Genomic DNA, 9,253 nt, shown 5'->3' with positions numbered 1-9,253 from the left:
CATGAACATGGTATATTTCTCCATCTATTAGTGTCCTCTTTGATTTCTTTCACCAGTGTTTTATAGTTTTCTATATATAGGTCTTTAGTTTCTTTAGGTAGATATATTCCTAAGTATTTTATTCTTTTCGTTGCAATGGTGAATGGAATTGTTTCCTTAATTTCTCTTTCTGTTCTGCTTTTTGTAAGAGAGTACAGGTATCAGTTGAATTAAACTTGCTTACGTTTTACTTCAAACTATTTAAAATTGTATCTGATAGGAGTTCCTTGCTCATTGAGACACTATGTAAAACTTACAGCACGATCCAAAATAAGATTGTTTTTACTGCTACTAGTTTTATTTATTACTTAAATTGAGCCATCTTTAAAATAGCCCTGCTTAAATTGATCCCCATTTGTCATTTATTATATGAGTTATAATAAATTTTTTTTTTACTTTTGCAAAACATTATATTTTAAATATATAAATTTATGTACCACTCAGTACCTGGGACAAGTAATATAGGAAAAGTGTTATCTTTCATTGAAAAAGTGAAAGTGAAAGTGTTAGTAGCTCAATCGAGTGCAACCCTGCAGTCTCATTCACTGTAGCCAGCCACGCTCTTCTGTCCATGGAGTTTTCCAGGCAAGAATACTGGAATGGGTTGCCATTCCCTTCTCCAGGGGATATTCCTGACCCAGGGATCGAACCCAGGCCTCCTACATTGCAGGCAAATTCTTTACCATCTGTGCCACCAGGGAGGCACCCCTTCATTAAGTGAAATGGGGCCCACAATAATAAATTAGGAAGAAGGAGCTTCAGGGATAAAAACTGTGGAAATCCTTCTCCAAGTCCAAAGAAATTCAGAAATTCTTCGAGGATTTTATGCTATATACCATGTTTTAACTTCTATTTACATGGGGAGGGCTTTATTTATTTTTAAAAAGAAAAGCAAGGAGAGAATCAGTATCAGGCTTTGTCATACTGTATTCCAAGTTTGCATTACTGTACTATTTTCCAATATTTTGTAAACTATTTTGTAATGAGAGTGGAAATCACAAGTGAATACACCTAGCTATAATAAAGCGCTAATTCACCCAAACTGATTGAGTTGTTACCTTATGAAATCAGTGACCTTTCTTGATTGCTGAGGAGAAAATAACTTCAAAAGGTGAATTTCTTTATACATATGATTTTAATTTACTAAATATTTGGAAATTACACTATAGTTCATGAGATACCCAGAGATTTTTTTTCTTTCTTTCTAAGTCACATTTAAAGTATAGAGCTTGGAAGAGAATGAAAATATGTACTGATATTAATAAAAGTTAGGAAATTTCTCTTTGCAAAAGTAGTGTAATTGACATAACTGCCACCTCCCCCACCATGGTGACACTCTTAGACGTCAGTAAAAATGAGAAATGTAAATAAGTATTTATTTCACAAACTGGTGGTTCAAGCTAACACAGATTCTAAAAATATACTTTCCTGCTTTCAATATAGCAAAATGTAGTTTTCCTAGTTAGAAGGTTAAGGAATGTCACTTCTGATAATCCAGAGTTGTTATATTCAGTGTAGGTGGCTGAGTTTAATTGGACTTTTTTCCTTGTGTCTTAGATGACATGGGCATTGTCGGTCTTACCTGGCTTCTTGAGAAGTCTCTGTGGCATGACTATGTCTGTTTTTCCAGCTCATTTTTTTCTCTAATTTTTAATTTTCTAAAAAGTCAGCATTCACATTCCCCAATGTCTTCACCTTGATTTCCTCAAAACATTGAGTGTTGTAGATAATATTAGTAAGTGTGATTTTATTGCTTTCTTTAATTGTTTTAAGTTTTCTATTTCCTCTTTTAACTATCACAAATAACATATTGAATATAATATACACTTACATTTTAATAGCATATTAAAACAGAAAAGAGAAAGGACATTTTACTTTTTGGATTCGTAATAAGAATTTTCAAATTCATTATCTTTAAAAAAGTTTCTCAAATATGGTGAATAATAGCATATGCTCCCTTTTTGAGCAAAGTTAAAACTGAATTTGAATGTCCAAATCCATGTTTTGTTCCTCTATAATTTTCAGAACAATTCCTAGATAAAATTACAAGCCAAAAATCAAAGGGAACAAAGATATTCAAAATAAATTTGGTACTGTTAAATTCACTTAGAGCTATTCTGGCTTTTCCTTTTAGCCTTCAAATAATTTAAATTCTACTGAAGACTTTATGTATCAGTCATGAATAGATCCTACTAAGACAACTCATAATTTTGAATATATGTGGACATTAAAGAAAAGTTTCACAGCAGAAATTTTTTCATCAGAAAAACTGGGTTCACTTTCTTTCATACTTACCTATAGTTCTATGTGTGATTTGTGTACATTTAGGCCTACTTGTACATGCCTGTGTGTGTGCATAGTCAGGTCTGACTCTGTGACCCTATGGACAAAAGCCCACCAGCTTCTCTGTCCATGGGATTCTCCAGGCAAGAATACTGAAGTGGGTTCCTATTTCCTTCTCCAGGGGAATCTTCCCGAGCCAGGAATGGAACCCGCGTGTCTTGTGTCTCCTTCATTGGCAGGTGGATTCTTTACCACTGCGCCCCCGAGCAAGGCCTGCTTGTATACCATCATCTAATTTTTTAAAAGATAAGATTATCATTAATTTTTCAACTAAGAGGATTTAATTTGGAGTTTAAAAATTCAGGATAATGATGAAAAATAAGATTGCCATCTGGATTTACTGGGGAAAATTTCAGTACCAAATATTGTAGGCACTGTCCTTCTTAATTCTTGGTATTTTATACTTTTGAGGGTATCCTGATGTTCCATTTGGCCTCCCTGTTTTACCTCCTTATTTGCCAAAACAAGTCTCAATGAGGTGCAGAAAAGATATTTGGGGCCAAATAATACAGTGTGGTTGAAAAACACTTGCCTCATGTAAATATAGCTTTAGTGAGAGAATATCTACCGCTTGTCTCTCCAACAATAATACCATGTGATCTTGGAAAACTTCTGTTATTATTGCTTTAATTTATTTAAACATACAATTTTATAGGCTTAATCGATATTGTTAAACATAAGATGATCCTTCATTCAAGTTGTTAACTTAGAATTCTTTGTGAAATAAAAAGCCAGCAAAGTAGTGTTCAGTTTCAATATAACATTTTCTTCCAAGAGGATCGTTGCAGAAATAGTTGCTTAAAAGAAAAAACGCCTTGATATACTTGGTGGCATGTTAAAGAGATTGTTCTCCATTACATTGTTACTCATTGACTATTATCAAGAAAAAGATTTTCCAGTGGTATGACAGCGTGTATATTGCAGTCAATCTTTGCTTAAATCTGTGTCTGCTTGCTTGTGATGAATTATAAAACAGCTGTTGCAATGGCACTGCTCCTCCTCATCTTTTGTTTTGTGGCGGAGGCTTATAAGTGAAGGTTTCTTCAGTACTTGGTTTAGCAAGGCTCTTGCAGATATGTTGCATAAGGTGTACTTGCTGAAACCAGATAGTCAAGGAAAACACAGCTCCTGAGAGTTCTGTGTATCCTCTCACAACATAACTACAAAATAAACTTTGTTTTTAAGGTTCAAATAAGACTCAAGTTTAGAGTTCCTGGAAAATAATTCACATTACTTCCTGAAATATGCTTCCTAGAATTATATTTTTGATGCCCATCACCTCTATGCAACACTCTGCCATAATGCTGTTCTATCATTAAAAGATGGCAGTGGTCTTACACTCTTAGCATTCATGGCACAACCTTTCTCTTGTGGTTCAGATAGTAAAGAATCTGCCTGCAATGTGGGAGACCTGGGTTTGATCCCTGGGTTGGGAAGATCCCCTGGAGAAAGGAATGGCTACCCACTCCAGTACTCTGGCCCGGAAAATTCCATGGACAGAGGAGCCTGGTAGGCTACAGTCCATGGAGTCCAAAGAGTCGAACACAACTAAGTGACTTCCAGTTTCCCCAAGGATTAAAGGCTCCAGAGGAGTCATCAGTGTAGAAGTGGAGATTTGTTATCACACAATCCCAGGTTGAAATTCTATTTCTGAAAAAAAAAAAAAAATTCTATTTCTAAATAATTTTGCTATGAGGACAAGTTTCTTAAACGTCTATAGATACAGTGTTTTCATGTATAACATAGGGATAAGGACAGAGGTCAAATAAATCATAGCTATCTTAGGTCTTTAAGTCTAACTATCTAAAATGAGGCTGATTTGTAAAAAACTGAGCAACAGGATTAGAGCAGCAATAAAAATGTACTTGTGTCATGAAAGATTCATGCACACATGCTTTAGAAACAGTAACTCACTTACCTAGGATAACTTGTAGTGTCTGTAAGGTAGGCAAAATGGCAGATGCTATTTCCTTTACTATCGATACAACCACTGGGATGGGAGGGGGGATGGGTATGGTTGCTGAATCTTCTATCTGCTTCTATTTACCAATTTGTAAGTGTATGTATGAGAATATGTGTGTGTGGTGTAGGTGTGTGAAGATGTAGATGTGTAAGTGAATTGCTAGAGTTTAGGACTCAACCTGACACTCGCTTATTCTGTGATCTAAACTCTTAATCACGATTTCCTCATTTTTAAAAGAGGGTAATGATAACTTCTTTCTAAAAATCACCAGGTTATTATAAAAGTCACTTAAGTATATGCAAGTGGCTTGTAAACCAAGGTGTATATATATATATATGCTTTAAAATAAAAAGCAAATGCCTTCAACATACATATGAACAAAAAGTACATGAATCACTACATATTAGAGAAACGCCTCATGCTGGTCAGAATTACCATCATCAAAATGTCTAGAAACAATAAATGCTGGAGGGAGTGTGGAGAAAAGGGAAGCCTCCTACACTGTTGGTGGGAATGCAAATTGGTACAGCCACTATGGAGAATAGTATGGAGGGTCCTTAAAAACTAAAACTAGAGCTATCATATGACCCAATAATCCCACTTCTGGGCATATCCAGAGAAAACCATAATTTGAAAAGATATGTGCACCCCAATATTCATTGCTGCACTATTTACAATAGCCAAGTCAAGGAAGTAACCTAAATGTTCATCAACAGACAAACGGATAATGAAGATGTGGTACATATATACAAAGATTACTCAGCCATGAGAAAGAATGAAATAATGACATTGCAGCAACATGCCTAGACCTAGAGATCATCATACTAAGTGAAGTAAGTGAGAAAAAGACAAATATCATATGATACCACTTATATGTGGAATCTAAAAACTGATACAAATGAACTTACAAAACAGGAACAGATTCACAGTCTTTGAAAACAAACTTATGGTTACCAAAGGGGAAAGATGGGGAGGGGGATCAATCCTCCAGGAGGTTGGGATTAACATATACATATACATACACGTGTTCAGTTGCTCAGCTATGTCCAACTCCGCGACCCTATGGACTGTAGGCCACCAGGCTCCTCTGACCATGGTATTTCCCAGGCCAAGAATACTGGAGTGGGTTGCCATTTCCTCCTTCAGGGGATCTTCCCAACCCAGGAATCGAACCCACATCTCCTGCTATCTCCTGCATTAGCAGGCAGATTCTTTACCACTAGGCCACCTGGGAAGCCCATATGCATATAAACACTACTAGATATAAAATAGAGAGTCAACAAGGATCTACTGTCTAGCACAGGGAACTCTACTCAATACTCTGTAATAACCTACTTGGGAAAAGACTCTGAAAAACAACAGATACATGTGTATGTATAACTAAATCACTTTGCTGTACATCTAAAACTAACAACACTGTAAATCAATATTCCAATTGATTACAATTGGAATATTGTATATTTCAATATAAAATAAAAATTAAAATTAAATAAAAAAGAAAGCAAATGCCCACCATTTTACCTTAACTTTTTTTATTATAAAATGAAACACAAACAAAACCTCACAAAATCAGTGTATAACTTTACATGTCATCATAAACACCCTTATAAACAACACTAGATCAAGAAATAGAGCTTTACCAGATACCCCAGAAGCTCCTCTATGTGCTCATCCCAATGATAATGTCTTATGACCCCTCTGAAAGTAACCACCACTCTAATTTCTATGGTGACCACTTACTTGGCTTTCTTTACAGTTTTATTACCTAAGTGTCCATCTCTAGATCTTATAATTGTATCTTATCCATTTTTAAAGCAATATGTGGATCTAGCAATATATATGTTTTAAACCTCTATTAATCTACTAGTACCTTCTTCTATTCCTTTCCTCTTTCTTTCTGTTGAAAAATCCAGTAATTCAGACTGGAAATTTACCACAGCGTGAATTTCATTGATTGGACCCTCATGGTGCAGCCAATGGATTCCCCTGTCCTCTGAGTTTCCTAAAAATTGGCAGCTGGATCCAGATGCTTGATCAGAATGTGCACCCTTGGGCAAGACTATAGTTAATATTGGGTGTGTTCATCAGTGCCTGTTTGTCTCTCTTTCTGGATGTTATCCAGTCACTGATGCTCAAAGCCTAGATCCATTAACTCACATTAAAAAATGACATTTATTCAGATTCTATCATTTTATTTTCATGTGTAAGTTTAAACATTTTTAAAATGTCATGCTTCCCCTCATACACTATTTGCCCACCCAGTGGTATAGTTTATACAAATAAGGCTTGATTGTTTTCCTTTAATGTACCAATTTTCAGGATAATGAATTGCAAGTATTACCCTTTTTGAAGCTCCAACTTATTCATGGAAACTTGACTGGTTGTTTCCTAAACATTTTTGGCATGATATTATTAGTCTTTGATATTTCCAGATTTGTCCTCTACATTTCCTCCTTCAAACCTGTAATTATCCATTTCTCTTTGAAACCCTGGCTTCTTTAAGTGGGAAATGGTATTTCAAAAGAATAATCTGGGTCCCAAAAGGTTGTGATTTTTTTCTAGGTCTTTTCAGTGAACAGAACTGGAAAATATATGTTTATACATTTACACATATATTCAAATGTATGTATGTAAAATATGTCATGACAATACTGATAACTTTTAATTCATATTTAGTACTAATGAGTTTTTACTTAACCTCATCTAAGTAGTCTCATTTCTTCACATTCCACACCAAATGTTCTTGTTCTCAAGGACACAGGGAATGATAGAATTCAGTTCAGCTCAGTTCAGTTCAGTCACTCAGTCGTGTCTGACTCTTCGTGACCCCATGAATCACAGCACATCAGGCCTCCCTGTCCATCACCAACTCCCGGAGTTCACTCAGACTCAACGTCCGAGTCAGTGATGCCATCCAGCCGTCTCATCCTCTGTCGTCCTCTTCTCCTTCTGCCCCCAATCCCTCCCAGCTTCAGAGTCTTTTCCAATGAGTCAACTCTTCCCATGAGGTGGCCAAAGTACTGGAGTTTCAGCTTTAGCATCATTCCCTCCAAAGAAATCCCAGGGCTGATCTCCTTCAGAATGGACTGGTTGGATCTCCTTGCAGTCCAAGGGACGCTCAAGAGTCTTCTCCAACACCACAGTTCAAAAGCATCAATTCTTCAGCGCTCAGCTTTCTTCACAGTCCAACTCTCACATCCATACATGACCACAGGAAAAACCATAGCCTTGACTAGATGGACTTTTTTTTGGCAAAGTAATGTCTCTGCTTTTGAATATGCTATCTAGGTTGGTCATAACTTTCCTTCCAAGGAGTAAGCGTCTTTTAATTTCATGGCTGCAGTCGACATCTGCAGTGATTTTGGAACCCCAAAAGTAAAGTCTCTCACTGTTTCCATTATTTCCCCATCTATCTGCCATGAAGTGGTGGGACTGGATGCCATGATCTTAATTTTCTGAATGTTGAGTTTTAAGCCAACCTTTTCACTCTCCTCTTTCACTTTTATCAAGAGGCTCTTTTCTTTTTTTCCAAGTCTTTAAGCTGAGATAAATTTGATCTCTGCAGCTTATATTTCGTAGTTCTTAGGGGTATCTTGTAAATTGATTTCATTACTAATATTGCCCACAGGTTTTTTTTTATTTAGTTTCTCTATTTTTATGAGGATTCAGAAAGATTAAAAAATTATGAGGCTACTATCTTTCCAGAATCCTTCTGACCCTACTGTTCTCTTGTTAGCCTATGACTATTACCCAAACATGATCTCCTTTTATGTGTAATCTATAATTAACTTCATCTGATTTATCCTTGCCAAGAACTGTTTTCTTCATATTCATACTTCTGAATCCCATCATTACATATACTATGAAGATGTGTACCTATCTTCCAAATATGCTACTTTGGAAATGCCACTTGATTATTTACTACAGAATGATATTCAGTCTTCCTTGGCTGTGGGTGATAACCATGTTTAATGTATTTTAGTCCCTTTCTGATTGCACTTAGGATAGGGCTAAACACCCAATAGGCATTTTATACATGTGGTTAAATCTGTGTCTAAGGCAAATAATGATTTTTTATTATTCCAAAAGAATTCCAAGAAAAACAACTGAGAAGTTGTTGTAACCTATGAAAACATTTTGTAATGGTCAATGGAAAAAATAGAAAAAGAAATAAAAAATATGTATGAATTTCTTAAGTACCAGAAAAAACTATTTAGAAACTATGATAAAAAGATTCCATTCATAATAGTGACTAAATTGTTGATAGGAATTTTTCTTATTGTTGTTTGGTCGCTAAGTCATGTCCATCTCTTTGAGACCCCATAGACTATAATCTGTCAGGCTCCTCTGTCCATGGGATTTCCCAGGCAAGAATACTGGAGTGGTTGCCCTTTCCTTCTCCAGGGGATTTTCCCAACCCAGGGATGGAATCCGGGTCTCCTACATTGCAGGCAGATTCTTTACCACTGAACCACCAGGGAACAACTTTATTATCATCTGCAATTATTTAATTACAATGCTAATTTACTTTAAAGGGCCAATAAACTCTTTTGGCCACCTGGCATTAAGTAGAAAAAAAAAATTAGGGATCACACACTTAAAGAGAAAAAATGCAAATATATGAAGGACTGATTCAATTACTCAGGTTAATAATGTCTGGCTATGTTATTTGAGTTAGGCAGTCTGAAATTGATATACGACAAATATAAAGAAGTACATGTAAATGTATAAACTACAAAATTAACAAACTTATTACCTTGCTTAATGTGGATTTAATACTTTGCCTTCAGATGATCCAGAGCTCCCCGGTGGCTAAGATGGTAAAGAATCTGCCTGCAATGCAGGATACTCAGATCTGATCTCTGGGTCGGGAAGATACTCTGGAGATGAGAATGACTACCCACTTCA

This window comes from Bos javanicus, chromosome 9, assembly GCF_032452875.1.
Source record: "Bos javanicus breed banteng chromosome 9, ARS-OSU_banteng_1.0, whole genome shotgun sequence".
Classification (NCBI taxonomy): Eukaryota; Metazoa; Chordata; class Mammalia; order Artiodactyla; family Bovidae; genus Bos; species Bos javanicus.
The sequence above is the reverse complement of the archived record's forward strand: the minus strand, read 5'-3'. Positions refer to the sequence as shown.